Source organism: Suncus etruscus, chromosome 7, assembly GCF_024139225.1.
Source record: "Suncus etruscus isolate mSunEtr1 chromosome 7, mSunEtr1.pri.cur, whole genome shotgun sequence".
Taxonomy (NCBI): domain Eukaryota; kingdom Metazoa; phylum Chordata; class Mammalia; order Eulipotyphla; family Soricidae; genus Suncus; species Suncus etruscus.
Window position 1 is genome coordinate 21,504,409 of NC_064854.1, and position 10,918 is coordinate 21,515,326.

The following is a 10,918-nucleotide window of genomic DNA, read 5'->3' on the forward strand; positions in this document are numbered from 1 at the left end:
CATTTTGTAAAGCCACATGGCAGGCAGGCTTCTGTTCTGAACAAGTAGGGACACTATTTTGTAAGAACCACATGGTGTAAGCCACATGCCTATTTCCACAAGCCTATTTCTATTAACGCCACCCCAGGTTACCTGGCTATAATAAGTAACCTATCAGGGAAGGACACAGAGAGCAGTAGGAAGGTACACCTAGACAATAGCCAGTCATTTTAAAGATCATCAAAAAGCTAGAACCTCCCTATATCCCTTCCGTATATATTCCTCTTCATGTCCTTGGGCGGGGCTGTTGGCAGATGGATCAAAGTTTTGTTCAGCTTTACTTCAGTTGTGTGGTCTCATTCGTTTTTCGACTCAGGACCCTAATAGTGAGAACAACTGTTGAAGGACCATGCCCTGGAGATACACTTATTCCCTAGGTCCTTTCTTCAACAAAGAAAATGGGGCTCATTTTTTTTTTTTTTAAATATGGAACGCTTCACGAATTTGCGTGTCATCCTTGCGCAGGGGCCGTGCTAATCTTCTCTGTATCGTTCCAATTTTAGTATATGTGCTGCCGAAGCGAGCACGGGCTCATTTTTTTAAGAGCTACCTTAGGACTCCACCAGCGGTCCTAGCCTAAAACTAGTGATGCCTTCTCTTTCCACATGGCAGTTTATTTTCATCAGCAAACTGAAGTCTGGGCCATGAGGATGTTTCTATTTAAAATCACCTGATGGCTAAGGACTTCTGTAAATATCTGTTAGTTTGTACTGTGCTTTTGCCCAGGGCAAAGGCATTCCCCAACTTCCTGTTTCTTTTCACCCAGCCTTTTGACTTGTATCTGTCTAGCAACTGGGCTTGAGTCTGGCCCAGCCAGAGTCTGGGCAAAGAATTGAGATGTCGGTAAAAGTGGCTTTCCAAGTACTCTGATTTGAGGCCTTCCTTCCTGAAGTGAACCGCAGAGTAGAGAGCTACTTCCTGATTCTGCACTTTATGCAGGCATTTTGGCAGGAGTGTTGCATAGAAAGGCTTTTTGGATTTTTTTGTTTGTTTTGGGCCACACCACATGGTGATCAGAGTTACTCTTGGTTCTGCACTCAGGAATAACTCCTGGCAGTGCTCACAGAGGACCATATGGGGTTGAACCCAGGTCAGCCACATACAAGGCAAACACTTTACCCACTGTACTATCTCTCTGGCCCCTGTGTTTTTTGTTGTTGTGTTTTAAATTGGCATTCTAAAACTTAGGAGGAGATGAAGAGTTAATATAACTAAGAAGTCAGAATTGTACCTGGCACCTGGGACTGATTCTTGTGGCTAATATTAGGACTATCCTACATTATCTCTTTTCAGAACTCAACAGAGAGTACAAGTGTGTTTTTTTGTTTGTTTATTTGTTTTTGTTTTTTTTTTTTGTATTTTGCCTAGCCCCATCTGGCAGTGTCCAAGGGTTACTCCTGGCAGGCTCAGGGGACCCTACGGGAATCTAGAAATCAAGCCCAGGTTAGCTGTGTGCAAGACAAATGTCTTCTCCACTGTACTCTTGCTCCAGCCCCCTACAAAGTTCCTTTTATATTTCATATATATTCATTATATTCCATATATAAGGCATTACCTTAGTTACAGATTTTTTATTAAAAAAACAGTGCTTTTAATTAATTGGACATAAAATATATTTCATTAATGGACTCCACTTTTCCACACAGTGGGGAAGAGGAAACAATTTTTTGAGTTCATAAGAAAAAGTCTCGGCCGGAGGGATAGTGAAGTGATAGGGAGTTCGCCTTAGACGCTGATAGATGGTGGTTCGAATCCTGGCATCCCATATGGTTCCCCAAGCCTGCCAGGAGCAATTTCTGAGCATAGAGTCAGGAGTAATCCCTGAGCGCTGCTGGGTGAGGACCCCCCCCAAAAAAAAAACAAGAAAAAGTCTCTACAAGTTCAAAAAAAGCGTTTGTGATATTTATATGTTGATGCCAAAGAATCTAATATTATATTTTCCTTGTATCCCAGGCTCTGGCTTCAAATTAATAAATCTAAAGCACATTATGGATGCATTTCTCCCTCCTCTTTGGGGTTCTTTCAGGACTCAGAGGAACGATGTCACTTATGCTTTGTACATAGTAAGTCACCTTTAAAGGGAAGTTTATATATTTATTCAAAGGCTCTTTGTCACTAACTTTCTTGAGGAAGGGCCCAGAATGCAGACTTTGCTGCTGAGACTCATGGTGGTTATTTTTTTGGTGGTGGTGGGGCACACCCAGCAGTGAATTCTATTGTTATCTCTGAAATCTTCTTTAAAAAATTCAATAAGGCATTCCTGTAAGGTACATTTATCTGTAGACTTAACAGCCAGGGACAACTGAACAAATGTTTCATAAACCTCAGACTTTTGGTAACATGTAAGACACTGTAGTATGGATTTAAACTGTCCTTGAAAAAGATCATAGATAATAGATTCATGAGCCCTAAATTGTTCATATTTTTCATTGTCTATAAGGTGTATAGTTTCATCTGTTATTAAATTTTTAAGCAAATCCTGATGTAGTCCTTCTAATAGAAACATTAATAATTCGTGAGGATCCTGTTGGTTGTGTTCAGCAAATTGGTCATTGAGTAAACCAATTGTCATTTTGAAATTTTCAGGATTAATATGCCTATTGCATCCACTTCCCATGATTTTGATGAGATGACCAAATTCATCTGCTGATTTACCTTTATGTCCCCTGGGATTTTCTCTGTTAATATCTTTTTTTATAATGATCTTGATAAAAAATACTGAGTCAAATCTGTAATATTATACAGGCATTGTAATATTGAGTTCATGTAACATGAGTTACCTAAATTTTGTAATCCAGTGAAAACAAGTTTCTGTTTTTCTATTTGTGTTCTGGACTGTAAGGGTTTTTCACTGTTGTCAGACTCACTGAGGATATGGGGTATGAAAGTTAATCCCTTATTTACTTTCCCAGTCACCTCAGCAGTATTACAATTGTCAGTGTTTTGAGAATTTTGTATTTGATGTGGGGGAGAGTTTATAGTCCCAGCAACCTGATTTTGATCATTTGTGCTAGTCCAATTTCTAACGAGGTGTAAAGGGACCCAAAATTTTTGGGGAGGGTTGTCATTTGTAGAAACATAAGCATAACCCCTCCCTCTCAAGAGGAGATAACCAGCAATCCATTTTTTATCCTGTTATCCAAATTGGAATATTTGTTGTTTCTTGTCTCTAAATATCTTTCTTAAAATGTCTTTCCCCTGCTGTATAGCTCTCCCCTTGGGGGTAAATTTAGCTAATTTAGTGTGATAAGGGTCAAAGATAACAGCTCGGTTGGCGTTAAACCTCTTTTTCTATTCTTTTGCAATTGAGTTTTTAGAGTTCTGTGGGCTCTTTCCACAATGGCCTGTCCTTGACAATTGTGAGGAATTCCTTTAAGATGTTTTATCTGCCATTCTTTACAAAAAAATTCAAAAATGTTGCTTATATAGGCAGGCCCATTATCAGTTTTAATGGAATATGGAATACCCATAACAGAAAAACATTGTAAAAGAAAACTGCAAACCACCTTAGATATTTGGGAAGACGTAGGGATTGCCCAAATAAATCGGGAATAGGTATCCACCACCACATGAAGATAAAGTTTTTTTTTTTGGAAATAAGTCTGTCTGAGTTACATCCATTTGCCACAATTCGTTAGACTGTAAGCCTCTTGGGTTTGCTCCTGCTATATGAGTCTTTTGTGCTAACGGGGCACAAATGTTGCATCTTTCTATAATTTCTCTGGCTTGCCTCCATGGAATTTGGTAATTTACATGTAAGCGACGAGCATTTGTGTGTAAGGCTGAATGTTCCTCTACAGGTGATTTAAATATAGGCATTGCCAAAAAGTCAGCAGTTTTATTTCCTTGAGCCATTGGTCCTGGAAGACCTGAGTGGGCTCTAATATGTGTGATGAAGATGGGTTCAGTTCGTTTTTGAATAAGTTGTTGTAATTTTTTCCAGTAAGTTCTGTATAATAGGACTATGAGAATTGAGGGAGGCAGTGGCTATCACCAGGCATAAATTTACAACACATAAAGAATCAGAAACGACATTCATGGCTTCAGATACATTTTCTAATAGGTAAATTAATGTTGCTAATTCAACTTTCTGTTCAGACTTATACTTCCTATCTATTGTTATATTCATATTTTCTCCGGTTATTCTTCCCCTTCTTCTGCTGGATTCATCTACATAAACAACTTTTGCATTGGGAATAGGAGAATCCCTTACAATCGAAGAAATAGCAAACTGAGTCTTTTTCAAAAAGTCCCAGTTTTTCCTTTTTGATAATGAGAAGAAATTTCTCCTGTGAAATCTAAGAGGGCCCTTTGTAGAGATTCATTAACAGGCAATATTAACTCAATTTCCCTTTTTGGTATTGGCAGTACTATTATATCTGGATCAAAACCGAATAAAGATTTGATCTGAGTCTTGCTTTGATAATCAATTCTGAGATTAGTTGCAAGTAAGGTATCACAGACCGAGGCTGTTTGTTATGTAAATACACCCATTCCAAAGGACCAGCCTGTTGCATCAAAGCGGCTGTAGGTGTTTCTTTTGTAAGGAAGATTAATAAAAATACCTTCTCTCCCGGGATGAATCTTAAGAGAAATGATTTTTGCAGTCTGTTCAAGAAAATGTCCAATTCATTTTTGGCAGCTGTGTTAAATTTCTCGGGCTATCTAACGCAGGATTACCATCCAAAGTTTTAAACAGATTAAACAGCTCTGCATTTGAGATTCCTGCATTTGAGCACCCGGCAGAGCCAATTTATGTCACCTAAAAGTTTCTGAAAGTCATTAAGTGTTTTAAGGTTTTCTTTTTTGATGGAAATTTTTAGTGGACGTATTGATGTTCGGTTCAAAATAAAACCCAAGTATTGATATGGTGGCATGGTCTGTATTTTTTCTAAAGCTATTTTCAGTCCTGCGGTTTGCAAACAATTAATCACATAAGCGTATAATTTCTGTAAATCTGTTTTATTATTCATTGTAATTAAAATATCATCAGTGTAATGATAAATTATGGCTTGGGGAAATCTTTCACCAGCAGGGCTCAAAATTTTGTCAACAAACAGTCGACACATAGTTGGTGAATTTAACATGCCCTGGGGGAGAACAGTCCATTGAAAATGCCTGCAAGGGTGGGTATTATTGATAGAAGGAATTGAGAATGCAAAACAGTGTTTATCATCTGGGTGAATAGGGATATGGTAGAAGCAGTCTTTCAAATCAATTAATTGGCCATTCCTTTGGAATAACTACAGGTGATGGTAAACCTGTCTGTAATTTTTCCATAGAAATCATAGATAAATTTACAGCTCTCAGATCCATCAACAGTCTCCATTTACCAGATTTCTTTTTTATAGTAAATATAGGCGAATTCCATTGAGAAAACAAAGGCTCAATATGTTCTAATTTTAGCTTTTCTTCCACTAATTCTGTCAGCACCTTTAATTTATCAGTTTTAAGGGGCCACTGGCCTATCCAAATTGGTTCATCAGATTTCCATTTTATTTTTATCCATGCTGGGTTTTTTATGGCAGTGGCCCCTACCAAAATTTTTGGGTTTTTAATTCAGCAGAAGGTTCAGGCTCACCTTGAGCTAATGGAATATGGAATTCTGCCTTCCATTGTTTATGCAGGTCACGGCCCCACTGAGATGGTGAAAATGGGCCCATGTGAGGTCTGATTATAGCTTTTGGTTTTCTGGGCCATAAAATACCATGATTCTTGTGCTTAATAAACAAGAATTCAGGCCTCCCACTCCTTTTAGCGAATATGGAATTTCTTGAAGAGGTCAATTTTCTGGCCATTCTTTATCAGAAATTACAGTAACTTGAGCACCTGTGTCAATCATGCCATTTAAGGATTGCCCTTCTAAATTAAGTTTAATCATTGGATTTTCATCTTTACATTTAGTAATCAGAGCCACTAGTGGGTTTTTGGCAGTCCCCAGATCTGTGCTTCCAAAACCTCCAATTCTTGTCTTGTCTGAAGTCCCAAATTTAACATAAGGTATTATTACTATCTGGGCAATCGTTTCCCCCTTTTTGAAAGTCCAAGTAGCCGGCACGTTAATGACTACAATAATTTCTCCCTTTGAATCTGAATCAATGATATTTGTGATTACTGATATACCTTTTATGTTGAGGGAACTTCTGCCTAGAATCAAACCCATTGTATCTGGGGGTGGTGGTCCCACTATGCCTGTGTGTAACTTATAAGGGCATTCTCCTGGGTAAATTGTAATGTCCTCCAGTCATGTTTTTATCAAGCCCAGCACTGCCTGCTGTGGCATGTGTTAATTAATTAATTGAAATTAATCTTCTTGAGCTGGGCCGGGAAGAATTACGGTTTGATGACTTTGCCCCTGATTTGAAAGGGCTGGGGATTGGCCCTGTAGGCATGTCCCTGTTTTGTAAATGTAGGTCCCGGAGGAGCTGAATTTAACAAAAGACGGCATTTTCTTTTAATATGCCCGTTTTCCACAATGGTAACAGGCAAATTGTGTTAAAACCTCTCCCTATATTATAATTAGGGAGATTTTCAGATCTATAGTCTTTCACCCAATGGTGACCTTTTTTACATTTTGGGCATAGACCTGGCTTTTGGGAAACTTTTTGTCTCCAGAGGTAAAGAGGTATTGTTCCTTTAGTAATTGCAAAGGTTTGTACTGGATCCAAGTTTGCTAACTAATGCAGCATATCATAAACATTCCTACATGCATATAAAAATTCATTTAAATCAGCTTTTTCCTGCAACAGAGCCAATACCAATTTGCAAGCTGAATTCGCATTATGATAAGCTAAACATTTTTCTAAAAATTTCCTCACCTCATCATTTTTAATTTGTATTTTCAAAGCATCTTTGAGCTTAGCCACAAATTCTATGTAAGGGTCATGGGGACCTTGGATAATTTTTTTTTTGATAATTCTTAAAAAGGTTCTCTCACCAGTACTGTTAGCACCAATTCTTTTCCATGTAGACAATGCAATTTCTTTAATTATTTTTGAGATTTCCTTAGGAAAAGCCACTTGTGCCTGAACATCTGCATATTGATTTTCTCCCATTAATAATTCATATGAGAGATTAACCCCTGCCACTATTTTTTTTTGTTCCATTCGGGCTATATAGTTTGGATTTCACACCCTCTGCATATAACATTTCCCATTCATTTCGCTATTTAGATGGAAGGCATATTTCAGCTAGTTTTTTAAAGTCATACAGAGTCCAAATTGTTTTTTGACACCAAATTCTTAGTATCTCCAGACAGTATGGAGAGATCACCCCAAAATCTTTACATGCTTTTTTTAAACCATTCACATCCTCCATTTTGAGAGGTTGATAAGGTGAAACATAAACTGTCTGCAATGGAGTTGAGGCTGGATTAGCAGAAGTACCCTGCACAGGGCTCTGAGGCCTGAGGTGTGGAGTACTAGAATGTGGTTCATTGTCTAAGTTGGCACTATCATATGAGTCCATACCATGAACAGAATCAGGACTCCCTTGTGAACTTAGCAATGGAGGTTGGTCATCAGTGTCAAGATTTTGATTTGGATCGTGAGTGTCTAAATTACATTTCTGGGTTGATATTTTGCCAGCAAAAATACCTATATTCTTTATGTTAGTGCTAGATTTATCAATCTGTACCTTAGTCTGGATCTTCGTAGGATAATTTTTTTATTGTTCATACTGGTCGTCACTTAACAATTTCCACACTATTTCCTAACCACCAGCCAATGTCTATGCAAACAATAGCCATATTAGTCAACACAGAAATTCCACAAACTATAACTGGTGGAGACCACACAAGCAATGCAAATATTGGAGTAGAAATTTTCTATTGAAATATAAACAGCAACCATTCAATGATAATAATATTTGCTAATGCCAAACCAAGGGATTTACATCCAAACAGAATGCACTTTTTTTTTTTTTTTTTTTTTTTGGTTTTTGGGCCACACCCGTTTGACGCTCAGGGGTTACTCCTGGCTATGTGCTCAGAAATCACCCCTGGCTTGGGGGGACCATATGGGACGCCGGGGGATCGAACCGCGGTCCTTCCTTGGCTAGCGCTTGCAAGGCAGACACCTTACCTCCAGCGCCACCTACCCGGCCCCCAGAATGCACTTGAATAATACCGAACTGATGTGTTTAATAACATATGGCATAATGAGTGTGAGTATCCATAGAAACCAGCCAAGGACCTCCAGAGGCAATTTCCAATAAAACATGTCACAGTTACAGAGGGTCCAGATTTACCTGTTCCGGTGCCATTTGTTGGGGGAGGCTGAGCCCCTTGTTGGTGGTTTGTGAATCCAGAAATATCTCCCAAAATGAGAGATTAATTCCCATTCTACGTCCACCCTTTTAGGGGAAACCTAAGTGATAATTCTCTGCAGCAAATAATCCAGAGATATAGAAAGGTTGGGGGACAAAATTTCGGCAATGAGAGTCCTTTAACAGTTCTGATGCCAGCTCCCAAACAATCTCCGAGCTAGCCGTCAGCTCTGCCAAAAAGCTTCTCTTGTCTCGCCAACAATCCCTTTATTTTCTACTTAATCTTCCAGGTGGGACGACAGGCAAAGAACAATCTTATGGAAATACACTACAATCTGGATCATATTTCCAGGTGTTTTTTTTTTCTTTTTTTCCAGAAACACTGGACTAGACTGCATTCCTACCAGCAGTGAATGAGTTTCTTGGTCCCCACATTCTCACCAGCAGTGGTTGTTCTTGTTTTTTGTGATTGTACCAGTCTCTGTGGCATGAGATGATACCTCATTGTTGCTTTGATTTACATCTCCCTGATGATTAGTGATGTGGAATATTTTTTATGTGCCTCTTGGCCATCTGTATTTGTTCTCTGAGGAAATGTCTGTTCATTTCTTCTCTCCATTTCTTATGGCTAGATTTTTTTTCTTGTTAAGTTCTGTCAGTACCTTGTGTATCATAGATAATTGCCTTTTATCTGATGGTTATTGGGTCAATAGTTTCTCCCATTCTATGAGTGTTCTTTGTATCTAGTCACTATTTCCTTTGAGATGAAGAAGCTTCTCAGCTTAATGTAGTCTCATTTGTTTATCTCTGCTTCCACTTGTTTGAACAGTTGTGTTTCCTTCTTAAAGATGCCTTTAGTCTCAATGTCATGGTGTGTTTTGCCTACATTTTCTTCTATTTACCTTACAGTTTCACGTCTGATATCAAGGTCTTTAGTTCATTTTGATTTGACCTTTAAACATTGTGATAGATAAAGATCTGAGTTTTTTGCATGTGGTTGACCAGTTGTCCCAATATCCTTGTTGAAGAGGCTTTACTTACTCCATTTTGCATTTCTTGCCTCTGTCAAAGATTAATTGATTGTATGTCTGGAAGAACATGAGTAAAATAAGTCAGAGGAAGAGAGATAAAGACAGAATAGTCTCACTCATCGGTGGGATTTAAGAAAAATAAAAGACAGTATAGTAATAGTACCCAGAGACAATAGAGATGAAGGCTGGAAGGACTGGCCACGATATGAAGCTTATCACAGAGTGGTAAGTGCAGTTAGATAAATAATTACACTAACAACTATATGACAATGATAGAGAAATATAATTCCTGACTTGAAGACAGGCAGCAGATGGGGAGGAAGGAAATGGGGGACATTGGTGGCAGGAAAATTGCACTGGTGAAGGGGAGTGTGCATTTTATGACTGAAACCCAGTTATGAACATGTTTGTGGCCATGGTGCTTAAATACAGAAATTATTTTTATTTATTTATTTATTTTGGTTTTTGGGTCATACCCGGTGACGCTCAGAGGTTATTCCTGGCTATGCGCTCAGAAGTCGCTCCTGGCTTGGGGGACCATATGGGACGCCAGGGGATCGAACCTCGGTCCGTCCAAGGCTCGCGCAGGTAAGGCAGGCACCTTACCTCCAGCGCCACCACCTGGCCCCAGAAATTATTTTTAAAAATTACCAACATTTAGAAAAGGAAAATTATTAAAAAGACAAGCTGTAAAAATATGTTGGCAGGATTACAGAGAGTAGACAAACTGTGTGCACAGCTAGTGGGTGTAAAAATAAATCCTTGCTTGAATATCACTGGAAAAGTATTAGATATAAATAGACATAGAGATAGTTGACTTTTTCTATTTCACTTGGGAACTATATGTAAAGAGAAGGAGATGGAGGTCCCAGGATTACTGAAGAAGCAATGAAAGGCATTGGGCAATAAAACAACAGGATTCCTCTCAAAACTGTGCCAGTAACTTTGGTTGATTTGAATTTTGAGTCATGCAGATGCGGAATCAAACCCATAACTCCTTTGTGTCAAGGCTGCTCTCCTGCCCCTCTCTCCAACCTGCTGCTTGAGATATTTTTAAACTGTTTGAATGTCTAGATGGTTAAATGCATAATGGCCCATTGTATCTCAACCAGAACTCAAGCTCTGGACAAAGCATTCAAATGGCCTGTTTAGAGCTGAAGATTTGGCCCCTTTTGGGATTGCTGGTGGAGTGAGTGTCTTGGGCTAGGTGAGCCTGAAGCTGCCTAAACCAGAGTCAAATTAATCCAATTTGAGGAATCAAAGGAAGAAGTCTGGAATCAGGGGTTGAGAGCAAGAAGGAGGAACTGTATCCTCTTTTGTATAACTGGCAGAGAAGGGATAGGTCCTGGAGGAAAGATAATTAGAATAATGAGATAGTCTGGGAATCAATTGCCAACCAATGAAAGGAACAACAGAGGCAGCCTCTGATTCTGCTGTCAAAGATGAAGGAATCAGGGTGGGTCAACTGCAGTGTTTGGAGTTTCTTGGAAGGAACAGAGAGGATGGAGACCAGTAGGCAGTGGGTGGGATTTATCTCATCTAGGACATGACCCCTGACTGTGCCAGGATCAGTACAAGAGAGG

General features: G+C 39.0%; 1 non-coding gene across 1 annotated transcript; it reads right to left on the bottom strand.

The window, feature by feature from the left end:
- Positions 1 to 459: 459 nt before the first annotated feature.
- LOC126015062 (U6 spliceosomal RNA) lies at positions 460 to 566 on the bottom strand. Its single transcript, XR_007497964.1, has one exon. It is a non-coding gene; the product is annotated as a U6 spliceosomal RNA (small nuclear RNA).
- Positions 567 to 10,918: the final 10,352 nt, after the last annotated feature.